Below are 21454 nucleotides of genomic sequence, written 5' to 3'. Positions count from 1 at the left end.
GTGGCTTTAGCAGCATATAACGTAGGTAGATGAGGTGCATACCTATATAACGTAGGTAGATGAGGTGCATACCTATATAACGTAGGTAGATGAGGTGCATACCTATATAACGTAGGTAGATGAGGTGCATACCTATATAACGTAGGTAGATGACGTGCATACCTATATAACGTAGGTAGATGAGGTGCATACCTATATAACGTAGGTAGATGAGGTACATACCTATATAACGTAGGTAGATGACGTGCATACCTATATAACGTAGGTAGATGACGTGCATACCTATATAACGTAGGTAGATGACGTGCATACCTATATAACGTAGGTAGATGACGTGCATACCTATATAACGTAGGTAGATGACGTGCATACCTATATAACGTAGGTAGATGACGTGCATACCTATATAACGTAGGTAGATGACGTGCATACCTATATAACGTAGGTAGATGACGTGCATACCTATATAACGTAGGTAGATGACGTGCATACCTATATAACGTAGGTAGATGACGTGCATACCTTATATAACGTAGGTAGATGACGTAATGACGCCATGAAAAATGCAGCGCTACACAGAACAAAAGCATTAAAATACTAAGTGCACACTTCCAACAACTAAACAAGTTCAAGTCCAGCAGTCATTTGAAAGAGTAAGAAAATTTCAGCGAGACAATTCAAAGGCAAAATCCATTAAAGCCAAGATAAAGGAATTCATTGCCCTTGACAATCAACCCTTCTCTGTTGTGGATGATGTTGGCTTTCATCGACTGGTCGAGCCCCGGTACACACTTTTTTTCCAGAAGTTGCCCTACCGGAGTTACACAGAATTGTTGAAACGTACATCTATGATCTCACTGCTATTAGCTTCCCGACTGACATTTGGATCAGCGATGTCAGCTCCATTAGCATGCAGAGTCTGACAGCACAGTGGGTCGACAGGGATTCCATACTGAGGAAAGTCGTATTGCATGCTGAAGAATGTGCTGGTTCTCATACCGCTGCAGCCATTTCAATAGCATTAGAGAACATGTTTGAAACATGAACACAGTCCTAGCGCCATTCAAACAACTGACTGGAGAAATAAGCTAATGAACTGTGTCTGCAGCAGACGTGATAGCCTCTGTCATGGCATTGAAACGCCTGCTCAACAAAACTGCCAACAGTCCGGGGGGTTAAAACTTACAAAAGTCCTTGAGGCTGTGAACAAGCAGTTCGGTGGCATTCTCTCTGAGCCTCTTTACTGTGTTGCCATCAAACTCGATGCTAGGTACAAGGACCGCTACTTCGATGCAGACAGGGAACAGGGTTTACGTGAAATGTTACATACACAGCTGGACAAGATGGAAACGGACACAGTGACTGTGCACACCGAGGAAGCGAGGCATCGGACAGACAGATCAGAAACTTAACTGCTTGACATGTATGATGAAATCCTGGTTGATCCCCAATAAGCCATCACATCTCCCAAAAACATTTTCAACATGACTCACCGGTCTCTACATTGCAGATGAGCTGAAGGCAGTCATCAATGACCTTGAACCACAGAAGGTATTTGCGCTGGTGACAGACAATGCTGCAAACATGAAGGCAGCTTGGTTTAAATTGGAAGAGTCCTAGCCTCACATCACACCCATTGGCTGTGCTGCTCATGCATTGAATCTGCTCCTCAAGGACATCATAGCACTGAAAACAATGGATACACTCTACAAGAGAGCTAAGGAAATGGTTAGGTATGTGAAGGGTCATCAAGTTATAGCAGCAATCTACCTCACCAAGCAAAGTGAGAAGAATAAGAGCACCACATTGAAGCTGCCCAGCAACACCCGTTGGGGTGGTGTTGTCATCATGTTTGTCTTCTGGAGGGGAAGGAGTCTCTCCAAGAAATGGCCATATCACAGTCTGCCAATATGGACAGCCCCATCAAGAGGATCCTCCTGGATGATGTATTTTGAGAGAGAGTGGTAAGCAGCCTGAAACTCCTGAAATCTATAGCAGTAGCCATTGCACGGATTGAGGGAGACAGTGCCATTCTGTTTTATGTTCAGACTCTGCTTGCAGATGTAAGAGAATATATCCGTACTGCCCTTCCCACTTCACTGTTGCTCCAAGCAGAGGAAACTGTAGTTCTGAAATACATCAAAAAGCGTGAAGACTGCCTGAAGCCCATACACGCCGCAGCGTACATGTTGGACCCCAAGTATGCTGGCAAGAGTATTCTGTCTGGTGCAGAGATCAACAAGGCCTATGGTGTCATCACTACCGTGTCTCGCCAACTTGGCCTGGATGGGGGCAAGGTTCTTGGCAGTCTGGTGAAGTACACTTCCAAGCAAAGACTTTGGGATGGAGATGCAATATGGCAGTCGTGCCAACATATCTCATCAGCCACATGGTGGAAGGGACTTTGTGGATCTGAGGCTCTTACCCCTGTTGCCTCCATCGTCCTCCAAATCCCACCAACATCAACCGCCTCAGAGGGCAACTGTTCCTTGTTTGGAAACACACACCAAAGCACGCCACAGGCTGACCAATACAAGGGGTGAAAAATTGGTGGCCATCTGGGCAAATTTGAGGCTTTTTGAGCCTGACAGTAAGCCATCCTCAACGAGGTTGGAAAGTGACAGTGAAGATGAGGCCTCAGATTCTGATGTTCAAGAGGTGGACATTGAGAAGGTCCAGGGAGAAGACATGGAAGCATAAGAGGAAGACAACCAAAGCTTTAGTTTCTAGACTATCATTTTACAGATGCATGTTGAAAATGTTTTTGGGAGAAGTGATGGATCATTCAATATTCACTTTTGTTGTTCAGTGAAATTATCCCATGTGAAGAGTCAACTCATTTAATTAAAGTTCAATTTATAACTAAATTGTTTTTTTTATTTCTATTGGAAGGATTTAATCATTTGCAATTATGTCTACTTATGATAAGGTAAAGGGTTTCTGTTTCTGTCTCCATATGATATGGTAAATACATCTACTTATGATAAGATAAAAGGTTTCTGTTTCTGTCTCCATATGATATGGTAAATATATCTACTTATGATAAGATAAAAGGTTTCTGTTTCTGTCTCCATATGATATGGTAAATATATCTACTTATGATAAGATAAAAGGTTTCTGTTTCTGTCTCCATATGATATGGTAAATATATCTACTTATGATAAGATAAAAGGATTCTGTTTCTGTCTCCATATGATATGGTAAATATATCTACTTATGATAAGATAAAAGGATTCTGTTTCTGTCTCCATATGATATGGTAAATATATCTACTTATGATAAGATAAAAGGATTCTGTTTCTGTCTCCATATGATATGGTAAATATATCTACTTATGATAAGATAAAAGGTTTCTGTTTCTGTCTCCATATGATATGGTAAATACATCTACTTATGATAAGATAAAAGGATTCTGTTTCTGTCTCCATATGATATGGTAAATACATCTACTTATGATAAGATAAAAGGATTCTGTTTCTGTCTCCATATGATATGGTAAATACATCTACTTATGATAAGATAAAAGGATTCTGTTTCGGTCTCCATATGATATGGTAAATACATCTACTTATGATAAGATAAAAGAATTCTGTTTCTGTTTCTGTCTCCATATGATATGGTAAATACATCTACTTATGATAAGATAAAAGGTTTCTGTTTCTGTCTCCATATGATATGGTAAATACATCTACTTATGATAAGATAAAAGGTTTCTGTTTCTGTCTCCATATGATATGGTAAATATATCCAATGCAAAAAACATCTACATTTAAATGGTATTAATATCAACTCCCATGGAAAGTTGCCACCTCTGAATATTCCCCAAAATGTGTTATCAGTATAGTTTTTTTTGACAAGTAAAATATTGGATATCAGTATCGGCCAACAATGTCATATCGGTGCATCCCTAATATTTAGTAATAAACACTAGCACTTCAGGGGGACAGAGACTCCCACATAACTGAACAAGAGAAACTTCATCAGGTTGAATGGTCCCTTTAAAATACATAGTCATATTCGGCTTCATTATATAATTTACAGACATGTACAAAGACAATAGCTGAGATGTAAGACACTTCAAGCTCTTCTGGTCTGTAAGACAAAGTACTGTTTCAGAGCAGTAATCTAAAACAAATAGGCCCAACTTGAGACCATGAAGAAAGCCAATCCAACCTGAATCACAACACGAAGCCAAGTGCAATACCATTCTGACTAACAATGTCTCTCTGTGACATGCTCTGAATAAAGAACTCTTCCCCCTCTCTTTAATCCAGACCCTGCCATAGCCCCTTGGTCAGAAAGTCAGAGAGAAGAGAGGTGGACTGAAGGAATGAATGGAATCATCTTAACACCCTCAGGTTTACACAAGCCAGTCACAAATGTCAATCAGATGCAAAATATAGAGGCAAAATGCAAGCACGGAATGTGAGAGGCAGTGCTACTCTCAGAGGTGTGTGTCTCAGGGGGACAGAGGCTTGATCAATAGCTCACCTGCAATGAATATGTGAGTGTTCTTATTGACTGGACAAGCAGATGTGTATTCAAAACCTGACAACAGAAGCATGAGTCCGGTCAATATTTTTGGGCTCCAAAATCACTAATGCCTCCTGGTTCAAACACCATTTTAACAGGCAAAATGGGGATTAAGAGAAACTTAGGTCTGACAATATGCTGTGATTGTGTCAGACAACGTACAAAATAATGAGTCAACTGTGTGAGGTGAAGAGGTTGTGTCTCCGTGGTCCTGTGGTGGGCAGAGCCTTCCTGGTTGGTCTGTATAGTGTAAGTCATCTGGCTAAACCAGCCTTCAGACTTACATAACAGCGGAACAGCTACTTAGATCTACTACCTCTACTGTCTGAATCGGAGACTAAAATCCCCTTGACTCACTGCAACACCTATCCTCCTCGCCCTGTCTATGACCTATGATCATTTACTCTGCTTTCTCTCATCTCAATCTCTTCTGACCATCCCTCCTTCACCCCCTCTTCTCCTTTCTCTGACCTGTACTCATTCTCTATGCATCAGTCTCCCACCCTCCTCCTTCTCTTCCCTTCCCTCCCTCCCTGACTGATAGGCGTTGGTCAGCGGTGTGGTAATGAGTTGGAACTCCAGGAAATGAGGGTTGACCTGCAGTGTGTGATCCTGTAATCAGGTTGGGTAAACGCTGGGGCCTCGCCCTGCCACCCTCGTTGACTCTGCCTGCACTCCCTGCCCCGGCCTGTTTGTCTGTCCACCAGTGAGCCTGATTGTTTAGTCAGGTTGGAGAGGGGAGATGAGATGACAACACAGACACCCGCTGCCATCCATCCTGTCAAGACTCCATGGCAGAGCAAACCTACATCTCCGCAGCTTGAGAGAGCAGGGATTGGATGGTGAGGAGGCGAATGAGGGAGAGGAAGAGGATGGAGCTGAGAGAGACAGGAGAGTAGCGGGGGGAAACAAAAGTGTAATAAGAAAAGAAATGGAAATCAGAAAAAGCTTAAGTGAGGAAGAATGGGAGATGAGACAGGATGAAAGATGGGTTAATGTACTACAGGCTGATGAAAAAGAGAGAAGGGGGGCAGCAGACTAGACAAGGAGAGGATAAAAACAAAACTAGAAAGGATTGAAGACAAATTAAGCAGAGGGCGGAAAGGGACGGGGATAGACATTAAAAGACGTCAGCCATGATACAGGGAAAAAGAGAGAAAAAAGGACTGTTCCTCACAGGTTCACCGCTGCTGAAACCCCCTAAGACTTGAAAAAAAGTAACATGAAGCGCTTGACTATGTTTTAAAAAAGAGCCACTAAGAGTGAATAACTGTCATAATTATGAGCACAACTGGGCCATTCAACCCTGTGCTGCTGCTGCGCACACACACAGTGGAGGATCTGGGTTATTCACACACACACAGGGCCATAAAGGAGTAACATGCCAAGGGTAATTCAAAGGTCGCCTACGATAGACTATCATCCTGTCCAGGGGGTGTACACCATCAGCCAATCCGGTGGCTACTTAATACTAGGGCTGAGAATTGCCAGGAATCTCACGATACGATATTATCACAATACTTAGGTGCCAATACAATACGTGTTACGATTCTGTATGTATTACAACTCGATGTTCCAAGCATATTTCTCACCATATGGTCTGCTGCAGAGGCACAACAGAGAGCCATGAGAAAATGCATTTTAATCAAGCTATTTAAAAAGAAGTTGGAGAACAATAATATATGAAGGAAAAATACTTGAGTTTTGGTGCAGGTACAGCCAATTAGCGCAAAATTAACATTGCAATATTGTCAAAACAATACAATATGGCCTCCTGAGTGACGCAGTGGTCTAACGCGCCACTACAGCCTCCAGTTCTATCCCAGGTTGTGTCACAGCCGGCCGTGACCAGGAGCCCCATGGGGTGGGCGCATAATTGGCCCAGCGTCGTCCGGGTTAGGTTAGGGTTTGGCCGGGGGATTTCCTTGGTTCGTCATGCTCTAGCGACTCCTTGTGGCCAACCGGGCACCTGCAAGCTGACCTCAGTTGTCAGTTGGACGGTCTTTCCTCCAACACATAGGCACACATTGGTGCAGCTAGCTTCTGGGTTAAGTGAGCAGTGTGTTAAGAAGCAGTGAAGCAGAGCAGTGCGGCAGGTCATGTTTCGGGGGACACAACTCCCACAGAACTACTTGACCTCTTACTCCCCTCTCTCTCTAGATGAAAGCCTGCGACTAATGAAGGCTGGCTACCCAACAACCTGTCCACTTGACCCCATCACCTCCTCCAGACCATCTCTACAGACCTTCTCCCATTCCTCACTTGCCTCAACTCATCCCTGACCACTGGCTGCGTCCCCTCTGACTTCAAGTTTGCCTCTCCTTAAGAAACCAACACTTCATCCCTCTGACGTCAACAACTAAGCGTGCTGTAACCCTCTCGTTATCACTCTCAGAACAATCTTGTTGATCCTAACCAGTTAGGCTTTGAGCCGTGTCACTCATCCGAGACTGCTCTCCACTCTGCCAAAGCTGACTCGGTGTCTGCACCACGTACTCTCACTACTGGTCTTCACACTAAGTCATTCTGCTCTGTCATATCCTTTCATGGTCTTCCTATCATTGCTATGCAAATGACACTCCACTTCCCCCCCCCCCCCCTTCTGACAGTCAGGTGGAGACACGCATCTCTGCGTGCCTGGCATATCTCAGCTTGGATGTCAGCCCACCACCTCAAGCCCAACAAAACACAGCTGCTCTTCCTCCCAGGGAAGGCCTGCCCGCTCCAAGACCTCTCCATCACAGTTGACAACTCAAAGTGCCCCCCTCCCAGAGTGCAAAGAACCTTGATGTGACCCTGGACAACACTGTCATTCTCTGCAAACATCAAAGCAGTGACTCGCTCCTGCAGGTTCACTCTCTTCAGAGTACAACCTTTCTGCACACAGGAAGCGGCGCAGGTCCTAATCCAGGCACGTCTAGACTACTGCAACTCTTTTGGCTGGGCTACCAGCTTCTGCCATCAAACTCCTGCAACTTGGTGGAACAAGCTTCCCCCTAAAGTCAGGGCAGCGGAGTCCCTGCCCATCTTTCAAAAACATCTGGAAGTAATGTGTTGAGGGAAATGTACTCGAGACAATTATGATGTATTGTCTCACCTAACCATTTTAAGATGAATGCACTAGTTGTAAGTCGCTCTGGATAAGAGCTTCTGCTAAATGACTAGAATGGAAAGTGTAGAATGAACAGTATGTGCTCACAGACCTAGACACACATTATGGTTACATATGGTTCTTATGCATTGCTCATTTGTGTATGCAAATACGCATCTTGACAGGAACTGTAATACAAATCTGTTTATTCGTGAAAACTTGAACTAAGAGGGTACATTTATAAAAAAATATATTTTACCTTTATTTAACTAGGCAAGTCAGTTAAGAACAAATTCTTATTTTCAATGACGGCCTAGGAACGGGTGGTTTAACTGCCTGTTCAGGGGCAGAACGACAGATTTGTACCTTGTCAGCTCGGGGGTTTGAACTTGCAACCTTCCGGTTACTAGTCCAACGCTCTAACCACTAGGCTACCCTGCCGCCCCAGGGTAAATCAATTTTAACCCCTTTTTGAAAGCACCCCTTTTGATTTGAAGCAAACTTTACATACATATATATTTGCCCATTGTAGAAGTGCTCACAAAGTTACTTTTTGGGCCCGAATGACAAAAGATTCATGAAGTTAAAAAGGTACCAGAAATCCTTGTCTTCATCACTGCAAAAGAGAAACGGTTGAGATTTGTAATTTTTATTAAATTTTTTACCTTAAACGTTATTTTTCTAAAAACAGACTAGATTAGATTTAGATTTACATATGTTGTAGCTTAGAGCCGGGAATGGGAATATCTGTTTGTTTTAATTATGCTGTTTATACTCCATAGGAAACCTATTGAAATCACAGAAATATAGACAATATAAACATGACCATTTAAGTTGACAGCTGATGGTGGGTGGACCGGCGGCCATCTCTGTGTTAGTAATTAGAAGTTACAATTTTAATTGAATTTACATTTCAATGGTGTACCAGCTAAACTACAGTGGCCTCTGAAGGAGGGATAGGTCCATTCTATGAATAATTTTTCTACGTTTGAAATGACATCCACCATTCAAGAGCATGTTGTGTCTCAACAGATAGCGGGCACAACACACGCAGAAGATGTGAAGTTGGGTCGAAGCTACAATATACACCCATATCAACAAAAAAAATCTGAGTTTCCTCATTTATGCTAATTAGTAAAAACGTTTTTTATTATAACATTTTTTGGGAAGAAATTATCAAATAGTTTGACAACCCTGCTTGTGAGCTTTTGATATAATTTCAACTCAACAGTTTATATTTTCCCAGTGATGAAGACATAGATGTCTCATGGTATAGTATACAGTGGATGAACTTTGAGCACCTTTATCTCCTGAATGTTTTGGCAATTAGGTCCAAAAAGTCACTTTCTGGCCCCTTCTTCCATGGGCAAACATCAATGGTAAGTTTTGCTTAAATCAAAAGGGATGCCGTCAAAAATTGATTTAATTCAAATGGATTAAACCGACAGACAATTGTGTGTGCGCGCGAGTACTGCGTGTGTGGGAGTCAGATAATGGGTGAGGACTGATGAGTCCAAGCCTAATCTCTGGTCATGTTTACACAAACACACATTCAGATAAACACAGCCCCCCTGACCCCTTCACATAATTTCATCAACTCCAACTCGTCCCCCATTCATCTCCTAACCTCTCAAGCACCATCTCTTTTTATCTACCTTTCCCACTATCACTCTCCTTCAAACTTCCCATTCTTAATCCATTTCCTCCCTCCCCTCTTTTTCTCTGCCCATCCACAATAGCAGCCTTTCCAGGAGGGCCATCAATCTTCTTCAAGGAGAGCAGAGCCAGAGAGCGCTAAGGCTACGGCAGATTACCAGCTCTCCTTACTGATCACTGCTGCTGCTCACTGGACAACACAGGGAGGGAGGCACAGGGAGGGAGATCGTGGTTGGAGCCCCAAACCAGGAGAGAGCTACGCCCACCAAATCTGCAAAAGGTATTTGCATCCTAATTCAGAGGTGTATACATTTAAATCCAAACTGAGAACTCCCTACCTGTCCAACCAACACCCGTCTGTCTGTCCCCTGAGAGGACTCAGAGCCTAAGGAGAGAGCATTTAGCGAGGTTTTCTATAGATAGATAAGACCCACTTCTAGTCTTTAGTCTATATGTAATGACAGGGTAGAGGTAATAGCCCAGTGATTGTGGGGATCCATAACCAGCCTACAAGGGTCGGCTTCCACTTACAGCCTGTGAGATACGGTAGAGTTAGAGGGAGAGTAGATGACAAGTGAGGGGCAGATAAGATAGAGGTGGAAGAGAGGGGAGCATTATGCGTTAGGTAGAGGCTGGGAGGCAGGTGGGCAATGAAGCAGCTGATGTTTATTCACTTGTCAAAACACTATAGGCAAAGACATGCAAGGTGTGCCTTCCGGAGACTTCTGGGCAGAACAGAGAGGGGTGTGTGTAGCTAAGGGGAGGTATAATGGTGTTAGTGTGGGAGTGTTAGATATTTATTTACAGGCCAGGATTAGGGGGATGAGGCAGAGAAGAGACGTGACCTTGCAGCCAAGAGTTGGTTTTTTTACGAGACGCCTCACAATAATCCACACCCCCACGCCTGTGCCACCACCAAGGCCAGTCCTCTACTCTAGAGAGAGGCTGGTGGAGAGGAGGGGGTGAGGACTGAACGACAAGGGCTCAGATCTTATATATCTCCATGCTATCTTCGGTAACCCCCTGCAAGTTCAAAATCTAACTGGAATAATAAGAATCACTAATATCATTCTGCAATGTAAGGCCCTGTCCTTGTTTCTCCTTCTGAAAACAGGGTCATCTCAGCTTGGATAAGAACCTAAGCACCAGGATAGCTTTATACATTTATCCTATAATGTAATGCAATGCCTCTTCCTCCTCACTGAGGTTAAGGCTTTACACAGTTATCCTATAATGTAATGCAATACCTCTTCCTCCTCACGGAGGTTAATGCTTTATACATTTATCCTATAATATAATGCAACGCCTCTTCCTCCTCACTGAGGTTAAGGCTTTGGGGGTTTTGCCAACTTTCAGTACGCTGTCACCTTGTCTGGGGATCAGAGTTGAGGACAGGGGTTATACTTAGAGCTGTCTACATACTGTACGTCCCTCCACAGCACTGACTTGGGATCAGTAGCTCTGTTCAGGGCCTCTGTGCCACATGGCGGGGAGGAGAGGTACGGCTCAGCGCTAAAGACTGACACTAACTTAATCACTGATAATTGAGTCGGCTGCTGGGGAAGGTGCAACATTAAAAGGGGCAATCTGCAGTTAAGGGATGGGGCTGGAGAAATGTAACCAATATGAAATTCATAGGCAGAGCTATGAATGCAAGGACTGACAAAATGTAAGTTTGAACTATGTTTTGAGGCTATATAGTATTTGTTTACACTTAGTTTACAAACAGTGGAGTAAAACAAGGTTATATTTTGGGTTCTGATGGGGTATGACAGTAGAACTAAGCTCATGAGGCATTTCTAAGTTATATTCTTCAAGAATATAATTTACTTATCATTCATAGGTTTAAAAAATGGATGCCGCAACTGCAGATTGCCCATTTAAAGGATAAAAACGGTAGGCAGGGCTGGCTCAGCCTGTCAATGGGTGTCTAATCACTGAGAAGACGCACACATGCGCACACACACACACACACACACACACACACATCAGATCACTACCGGCTATTAGCTCAGAACCACTCAGGACCCTCAAAGGGGCTTTGATCAGTCGAGGGGCGAGGAGAGCAAACGGACAAGGGGGGCGAGGACACAGCACACACCGTCAGAGGAGCGAGGGACAGAGAGATAGACAAGATGAGTGTCCTTCCCTGTCATCAGGACCCTGAGGTGTCCAAGGAGATGACAGTGGGGCATATTCAAAGGGCTGTCTGCCTCCATAGCTGCCCCCAAGAAGCTTGGATCAATTACACTGTAACTTCTTGAGTTAGGCTGCTACCCCAAAAGTCAAGGTGCTACCCCCAAAGTTAGGGGGGAATGTAACCCCATTCCATGGCCTTCAATATCATCAACTTGAGCAACAACACATGTTCTTGCTAGTGATCCCATCAGCAGTTTTAGTGAGTGATGAGACAGGTAAAGTGCCAGTGGGTTGTATAAAGCCTATAGCAGTGGGTTGTGCATAGCCTATAGATAGCTGGTGAGTGGATTTATGAAGATGGAGGGGTCCTGTAATAGAATGTTGATGAATTGACCAGCCTCCACCCTTTCCTGACCATAGGGAGCATGTCTGGGAGAATGTCAAACTGTCTGGAGCTGCAGGGTTAAATATCAACTGATTCAACTACTGCTCTATCAAACTACAGAGAAGAAAGGAAAGGACACACTAGGAAAAGGCCAAACAGGAACAAGCAGAGAGAGGACAAGCTCTTCCCTCTTACTAAGAGTTTCTCCCACAAGTGCTGACAACCTCACACTGCCAAATGAAAGGTTTTTTTGAGCACACACACACACACACACACACACACACACACACACACGTTTCTTTATTGTGCCGCAACATCCACACACTTTGCTGTCGTGGCTCAGTGCATGGATGCCGTGAGATCAAAGATTTTACAGTTCGCATGAGATGCTTTAGCGGTGGACTGCAGGGGTCTGACATCCCCTGCCATGGAGAGAGGTATGGAGCAATGGAGGAGAGGGAGCAATGGAGGAGAGAGAAAATAAGAGGGAAAAAGAAAAAGAGCAAGAATCCAAATGAAAGGCTGCCAAGCAAAAAGAGGTAGAGTATCTGTACACTGAAAAGCAATAGTAAGCAGACATAATGAAAGAAGATGAGAGATACATTGGCAATGTGTGAGAGAAGTAAGCACAGCATACATCATATACATTGAGATTTTATTTCTGAAATGGGCAGAAGAATGTAGATTTGAGTTGAAGACAAAATGCCTCACACAAATCACAATATCAAACAATTACTCTGATCAGAATTGGATCAGAGGCCAACATTAGAGTAATGTTTTATTTAGGGATGTGCCAAATGTTTTCTTAACGTTTAAACTGCCATGTTTGGGGAGGGGGGGTTCCATTTAAACCAATAAGAAAGAAAAACTATACACATTTATTCATAATGCAAATTAAAATGGTCCTATTACAGATGTATGACCGTTAGGTCCGGGCAATGAAATGATCTACCGCGACCCTTTACACACAGAACACAGTACAGTAACATGTCCATAATTGATCACTTTGACAATTTAAATTCTGCTCCAGCATAGAACGTTCAATTGTTTCCCTGACAACAAACATTGCTGATTGATGTGCTGCTGTGTCATTTATGCTGTTTTTTTATGGTAGGGTAGCTAGAAGTGCTTTCTTTCTACTAAATGTCTTCGTAAGTCGCAATAACTAAGATACTTTAAAGTACTGTTTTTTAGTCAGAGCACAGGCAGCAGGCATGCTAGGATTGAAAGTTCTGGTCGCCTAGTGATGGAAGGTAGTCCCGCGTCGGCATTAATTTACAGACAAGTAAAACGGTGTTCATGTCTCCAGAGAAGGTTTCTTGTCGGCGTTTAGCCTACCCTAACAGTCAAACAAGCATGTCGTAACCGAGGCGCTTTCAAGGGGACACATCATTATATCTGAAAATGGTCATCAATACAGGCTACACCAGTAGCCTACTGTAATTTCATATGAGACAGAAACACCCCTACCCACTAAGCAACTAAGAGAAGCCTTTCCCCGTGCAAGACTGGCCCGAAGATACTGTATACCGCCAACACCAGTGCCATGAATAGCCTAAGCGAGGATATTCTACATGCAACAGACCAGCCTGAACACACACTTGGGTCATTAGCGAAGAGAAAGAGCAGGCAGGCCAGCAATGAGGGAGACAGAGGGGCAGGCAGAACCGTACACGTCTTGGTAATCTGCATCTCGCAATGTCTTAATTATCTTCCATGCTTCGCAAATTCACCAAAGTAGCCTAAAGTTCACCTCTTCCTCCCTGAGTTTATTTAAATTACACTACCTTCTGTAGGCCTTTATAGCCATAGTCTAGTTGGGCTATAACAAAGGGATTCAAAAAAAATTATGATAACTGCACTGTGACTTTAATATGTGGGGTGGGGGTTCAGTTAGGGATTTTTCTTAACTTTAAGGATCCCAACTTCATTTAAAATGTTCACACCCTTAGTTTAATTAATGTACAGAAATGACAAAATCCTACATGTCAAAATGTAGATGATATGTATATTGGTACATAGTGGGGCGGAAGGTAGCCTAGTGGTTTGAACGTTGGACTAGTAACCGAGAGGTTGCAAGTACGAATCCCGAGCTGGAAAAAAAAAAATCTGTCGTTCTGCCCCTGAACAGGGCAGTTAACCCACTGTTCCAAGACAGTTATTGAAAATAAGAATTTGTTCTTAAATAAATAAAGGTTAAAAAAAATTGGCTACAGCTTCATGTCCAAACCGATGCTGACATGAGGTGGCCAAACTTTAATGAGACTTAATTACAAAAATATAGTGATGATTGACAAATATAAATGAAGAATAACTAACATGAGCATCTAAAGGCTTGATTCTGTCGACATACTGGAGGCACGGTTCCTTCAGATCAAATGGTCACAAGACTGGAGAGTGAAGTGCCTGTGGCGCACCACACGTCACCCACCTTAAATCTGAGCGGAGCGGTTTGCATTTTAAAACTATTTAACCATGAACATAATTGTTTAAAACCTGGAAATTTAATTTAATTTTATGAAGCATGTACCTTGTTTCAAAGGAGCCTAGCATAGCCAAAATACAACCATCGAAATGTTGAGGGAATTATTTTAACACTTAATACACCATTGAAAACAGCATGATTCTCATGTTCTACTGGTTTTCAGCATAATCCTAGTCATATTAGTAAACCATGCTAGTTAATGCATCTTTAGATCTCCCCTTAATTTTTACATGAAACCACTGGTGCATGCAGTGCGCTTCTGAGATATTTTCCTGCTAATTGCATTTTGGAACATTCGCGTATAGCCTACAGCCATGATCGCATTGTTGAGCTGAAAATATAAAGAAATAAAACGATCAACATTTTAAGCTAAACGGTCTGATCTGTTGCATCATTGGTTTAAAAAAATATATACATATGTGCAGTGGTTGGATGAATTTTAAAACAGTCCGTTTTAAAACAGAAATTTATCATCATCACAGGGACAACGGGAATCCCTTAATATCGAGCCCTGTAGGGAAAAGTATTTTGTTGTAATTGTAACATTGTATTTTGAGATAGGCTTGACTATGCAAAGAGTGTAGCAAACATTGTGGTCTGATTCTCTATGGTAAAAAAAAAGATGGTAACGCATGGGTCCTTGATCATACAATGACATGCAAATGGTGTTCGTGGCATGACAAGCAAAAAGTTTATGTCTAGCCCTGCCACTCCATATTCCCTTGACAAGATCTCCACAGCGATGTCAGCTCTGGCTCATGAATATTCATCCACTTCATTAACACACAAGTGGGGAAACAACATATTGCATGAGCCTGACATTATTTGGAGAGAATGAATGAAATACAGATGGGACAGATGCTAGAGAAAGAGGAGAGTCCACTAGTAGAGACAGACAACACAATAACTCTTTACTGAACCTCAAGAGTACCAGAAAGTTGTCCTACATTATTCCCCGATCCAGCAGCCCCCTTCCAAACCCCAGATAAGGCTCTCTAAAAGCAGGAGCAAAGGCAAGGACATCAGGCTGGGAATTACATGCCATTTTAACTTGGAAATCTTCCAGGAACAAAGGCAACAAACAGCTGCAATTTCTCTGCTCATGTCTGGCTGCACACACAATGAACGGCTAAGTGCAGCGTGGAGGAAGCCACAGAGCAATCTGCTGTCATTCTACTGCCATTCAGCCAGTCAGCAACCTGGTGTTGTTTTTCCAACCTGCCCCCATAAATACACACACTCAATCACACAAGTGTACAAAGAATGTATGTTTCCTGCACATAGGTTATGCAAACCCACTCCCACAACAGAGACATACTCAAATCCACTTAGCCACAGACACACACGGACAAACCTACACACAAACAAGATTATTTTCTCTTTATGCTGTAATGCCAGTGAATCTCTTAAGAGGGACGGCCATGGGGGAAATTCCATTCTCTAGTGATGTCCTCAGAGACCCAGTGAGACAGCACACGATATTTCTCAGCTAACCTCTTTGATGACTGAAAAAGTGGGCCGCTTTGGGGAAGCGATAAGACAAAGTCAGTCGTCACCCAAAAACTTTGTCCAGCCTTGTCCCCAGCTCTTTAAGGGCTGCGTAGCGAGTGCCTCGGACAAAAACACCCAACTATAATTGGAACACGGCCCAGGAATCAATACTGCTGCTCAAGTAACGGTCCTCAGCCAGAGCCATTTCATATTATACCCTCCATACCTGTTTCTCTGACAACAAAAAAAAAGAAAAGAAAAAAAACTCAATTTCAGAATGGTATGAACTATCGATTTCACTACCGCAATCCTCTTCCACCCCCAACATCACCTCTCTCCCCCCATCTCACTCGCTCTGTCTATACCTCCACCTCACCTACTATATAACTCCATTTCTCGTTCCATCTTATCTAGATTTATTCATCTTTTTAGCTCCATCTTTGCACATAACACTCCTCACTCCACCTGCATTAAACCCGTTGCTCTCACTCCTTACTTAGACGATAGTTTAGTATCTCCCTCTGTAAAGTCTCACTTATCTTTCTCCCTCCATCCCTGTCTGGGCATCTCTTTGTATCATTTCACCTTTGACCTTGAATTTGCACAGCTCTTAAACCCTGTCTCACCCAACCCTCAGAGATACTACCCCTAGATGGGTGATTCATTCCCAAAATACCAAACAGCCGTAGGGAAATTACCTTTGAATTCAATTGGACTCGCATCACAACAGCAAGATGGTCTACTGCTGCTTTCCAAGCTCAAATGGCAGTAAATACCAGCACGATTAGATCTGACTTTGGGGTCATGGCCGCTTCTAAATCACTGCATTGTCATTGATATTCAGATAACTTCTCGGGGTCAGCGGCAAGGCTACTCGGCCAGGGAGAAGTAGGCCTCAAGCCCCCAGACCAGGCAGGCCTCCAGCCCACACTCTCCACACCCAGCCAGCCAGACGCTCACTAAGCTAAACCACCACCAGCACAGCAAGGCAGCACATTTAAATACATCTAAATGGCAGATGGGATGAGCTGTGTCTGGTTTCTCGATACCGATGGAATTTACACTTACGAGTGTTTCAACAATGCATCTTTCCAATAACGGCCAAAGATGTAATACGCGTTTCCCAAAACACCACGCAGAGAGAATGGTCGCTAAGTGCGTTGTAGGAGCATGTGTCGATACTGATAGGCTGGAAAGAAAAGGCAGTGCTGCTCTCAGATTAGCTTTTTCCATTAAAAATCTTGCCTTAACATTAGAATGATTTCACAATACTGACGACGGAGCAGAACTTAGACAGAAGTTACCACCTAAGGCTGCAAATATTGAGGAGTCTTATTCTAATGCTTACACAATAAAAATGCACAAAGTCACCGATTGGCACATCATTGCGCATATTAGGCTACACATCATGAAATATATTGAGGCAAATTAGAGAAATTTGCCAAATAGAACAATTGATTGAACATGAAATATATTTCTATATGATTGAAATAGGCCTATAGCTTATTGTTAATATTTGAATGCAGTTCTCAGTTTTCATTTGTATAATATTTTTAAACATAGCTTGGAATTAATTGCAAAGACATTGACAACTCTGTATTTGTAGTTATCGGCAGTCACAGAGACAGATAAACCATTTGATTCTGTTTAGCGGAGATCTGTGTTTAAAATGACGTGGGGGGGCATCTAACGGCGGACCTCGCTGTTCTACGAGCAGTCTGAGGCAAGCATTAAATTCCAAGCATTTTCAAGTGAAACGTTGGATTTAACAATGCTCCTACGAAGGCTCTAACGATGAACTGAGCCTTATGATGCTTTTGGGAAACCAGCCCTAGGTTTGTGTTTCACTTTAAAATGGATGCCATAATGTAATGGAAGAGCAGCAGGCTTGGTTTTAGTCTGGCTGAAAAATGGCCTGGCATCTCTTTAAGGTAACAAAAAACATCCACTTCGTCTGCGTCAGTCCTGCTCCCACCCTGTTATTGGAGTGCAGGAATGAGCAGTGGAAAACAATTAGATACCGCCACTGTCTGCATCAGTCACACGCACACAAAATACATTTCATCCCACACATCCGAAACAGCCAATAGCACAGGCAGGCGTTTGCGACCCCAATCCATATTTCAATTTCCAACCTTTCAGCAAAGTAATTCAATACTTGTTGCATTCCCTCACAAGTAATCAGCATTGTGAGAAATGGGCTTCTTCTAAAGCTGCACCTGTAGTGTCACACTGACTCACACACATTTACTGGAGCTGCACACACACCTATTACCACCATTATCCACATATACATATATATATATATATATATATATATACACACTTAACACAGGTGGAAAGACAGTCACACAACTAAACTGCCTGGATGCACACTCCGGTGCTCTTCTCCTCACGGCTCTGTGGCCATGTGGAAGCGGAGGCTGGCGGGTATTAGCGACAAATTTAGGAGCTTAAACAGCGACAGCTTTACGATGCCTGAGCGGCCTCTACCACTCCATTGCTGTCAGATTACATTAGCTTGCCCTTCACCATGCACTTCGATTGGCTGTTATTCCTAGCAGTTACAGAAGCACCTCGCGTAAATAAAACAAAGTGTTCTGTCCTATGGATGGTGTGTAGAGTGCATCTCCGCTAAATCGAGTGCTGTCCAATTTAACATATAACATAGAATGGATGGAGTTGGCTGGGAAGTGATGGCTGGCTTGGGGTTTGCGTGCAGTGAAACGACTAGGTAGGCATTGCAGTACCGGTAACCTTTGAAGTGTTCCATCGCCAGTCATGGTCATTTAGGTTTTGTGCAACGGAAATGTATTTTACCATTTTGGCCAAATCACTGACTACAGCCTGACTAACTACGGAACAATGGAACCCTGTGCCTGCTCTGAGGATCCTTTCCTGTCAACGCAGTCTGGAAGCACGTACAAAATTTGTCTTCATACAGAGAAGCACATTCCTGTTGACAACCACAGGGTTTTCCTTACCGTTATGAGATGGCTGTCTCTCAGCACAGCCACACTGACTGGTGAGGCCAGCATGTCAAATCAAGGTAAGTACTCCAGTCAGACAAGTACTCCAATAGCACCAAAATGACTTTCCCAGTTAAAACAGCTGCCAAGATGAAGTCTCTGCACTCAAGCCACAACTAAACATGTCTGTCTTCAGACTTTCACAGGCCCCATTTTCCTCATCAATAGAGCCAAAACTCTCACTTACACTGAAATAGTGTATGCCTATCAGTTTTGAGGTGTCTGTTGGAGCAGGTGTGTATCAGGTGAATGAGTAGTGCAGCTCCTTGAGGGTAGCTTTTAGGACTGGGACTGTAGTGGGTGTCCCAGTAGATGTTATCTATGCTGTCTCAGAGCATACCTCACTAAACCACTCAGATACTCAACTAAACTCCAACAAAGCTCCCTCAGTTTCAACCTGCGTGTGTTTACAATCTAGAAAAATGCAGATGGACCACACAAGAATGATTGAGAATTCCCACAGCACTTCATGTACTAAAACTAATCTTGCATCAACATTTTATTTGGTGAAATACCAGCTGTGCCCCAAAACGCCCACTTAAAAAACATCTGCCACCGTAATTCGCTCTGTCTGTGCATGGTTAACCATATTGACAATTTCTCAGTTTCTCATCTTTAGGCAGGACCTTATTCTACAATGCAGCAACCCCTCAGCCTGGCTCTTCACATTCTCTATGGAGCTCCGTTTCTGGCAAAGGACACTGTGCTGCACAACTCATGCAAACAAATACGGGAGACAAGAGATGGTCACTATCTGGCAGGATACAGGCAGTTGTGGGATGGTGGCTTCAGAGGAAATTGTGGGTTCATAATGTGGCAACAAAAAAAATGCTTTTACTTACGCACAGGGCCCCTTTGAGAATTAGTCATGTATTCATTTCTAGAAATAACCCACCTCTTTCCCGCACACCAACTGCATAAAATGAATCTTTCCTTCACAAATGGTCAAGCTAAAACCAGCTGTCAAACCATTGTCAGACAAGCGCGAGGCAGCGTAGATTGTCTAGCTAACTAGCTCAGCTGGCTAACCAACTAGCTAGCAAGCTGGCTAAGTAGGAAACTACAACAAGTGTTTTGTTACATTTTAGCACGATTAGCTAATGTTTGGTAGACGATTTGTCAGGGTTAGCTTCCGACGAGCTAGCTACCAGTCTGCTGGTTAGTTAACTAGCTAGCGAGCTAACGTTCGCTAGCTAAGTGTAGCTTGCTATCTCGAACATCAACAGTCGAGATTGTTGAGAAGGTAAAATAGCTAGATACAAGTTGGCTAAGTGCCTTCCGTATTCCTGTTAGATACCAAACTCACATGTTCACTGGTGTTTGGTCTCAGAATGAAAGCGAGTACAAACAAAGTTTCCTTTTGTTTTAAAACTCACCTTTTTTCAGTCTGTTCCACGACAGGATAGGATTTTTTTTGTCAGCACTGGCACTCTACATCCGGGTTATGCCTGTGACGAAAGCATGCACGGCCATACCAAAACATTGCCATGCTTTCTTATTTTAGCTAAATACTTTATTCATGAATGTACATGTCTTATTAATAGATTTATTCATGTAAATATCAAAGTAAAAAACCTCTGTTTATTATTTTTGAGAATTAAATTGAACATTAATTAAACACAATTCATTCTTCTCATAGCAAAAAAAAACCAATCAAGACAAGTTATTTTTATAATGTATTGTCTGTATTCCCCTCACTGTCGTTTGTAAGACTTGTATACTCTGTTGTAAACTTATTGTTTTTCTATATATTTTGAATTGGTTTACAATAAAGTATAAATTAAAAATATAATTGCCATGCTGTGATAGGACAGTCAGTATGTGAAAAAGCCTGATGATACAGTCCTCTTCTTCTTCTTATTCAATAAAATTACATAACGAGGCTATATACAGGGGTTACCGTCCCGAGTCAATATGCTGGGATACAGGTTAATCTAGGTCATTTGCACATGTAGGTAGGGGTAAAGTGACTATGCATAGATAATAAACAGTGAAGTAGCAGCAGTGTGAAAACAGTGTAAATAGTTCGGAGAGCCATTTTATTAATTGTTCAGCAGTCTTATGGCTTGGGGTAGAAGCTGTTAAGGAGCCTTTTGGACCTAGACTTGGCGCTTCAGTACCGCTTGTTATGCGGTAGCAGAGAGAACAGTCTATCACTTGGGTGACTGGAGTCTGACAATTTTTTGGTCCTTCCTCTGACACCGCCAAGTATATAGGTCCTGGATGGCAGGAATCTTGGACCCAGTGATGTATTGGGCCATATGCACTGCCCTCTGTAGCACCTTACGGTCAGATTCCGAGCAGTTGCCATATCAAGAGGTGATACAACCGGTCCGGATGCTCTCGATGGTGCAGCTGTAGAACTTTTTGAGGATCTGGGGACAAATGCCAAATCTTTTCAGTCTCAGAGGGGAGAAAAGGTGTTGTCGTGCCCTCTTCACGAATGTATTGGTGTGTTTGGACCATGATAGTTTGTTGGTGATGTGGACACCAAGGAACTTGAAATTCTCGACCCGCTCCACTACAGCGCCATCAATGTTAATGGGGGCCTGTTCAGCCGTCCTTTTCCTGTAGTCCACGATCATCTCATTTGTCTTGCTCACATTGAGGGAGAGGTTGCTGTCCTGGCACCACACTGCCAGGTA

At 43.0% G+C, this 21454-nt stretch overlaps 1 protein-coding gene across 2 annotated transcripts in view; it reads right to left on the bottom strand.

The window, feature by feature from the left end:
• The window catches only part of LOC115110928 (speckle-type POZ protein), a 162332-nt gene extending 142070 nt beyond the window's left edge, over positions 1 to 20262 (bottom strand). Inside the window, exon 1 of one of the 2 annotated variants that reach the window (XM_065010323.1) lies at positions 20186 to 20262. The gene's annotated coding sequence lies outside the window, so the exon portion shown is untranslated. Of the gene's footprint in view, positions 1 to 20115; positions 20139 to 20185 lie in introns of those variants that run through there. The other variant, XM_065010324.1, reaches the window with a different exon arrangement.
• Positions 20263 to 21454: the final 1192 nt, after the last annotated feature.

The sequence above is a fragment of the Oncorhynchus nerka genome, linkage group LG26 (genome assembly GCF_034236695.1).
Source record: "Oncorhynchus nerka isolate Pitt River linkage group LG26, Oner_Uvic_2.0, whole genome shotgun sequence".
NCBI lineage: Eukaryota > Metazoa > Chordata > Actinopteri > Salmoniformes > Salmonidae > Oncorhynchus > Oncorhynchus nerka.
Note: the sequence above shows the minus strand (reverse complement) of the source record. Positions and strands in the feature narration are given on the sequence as shown.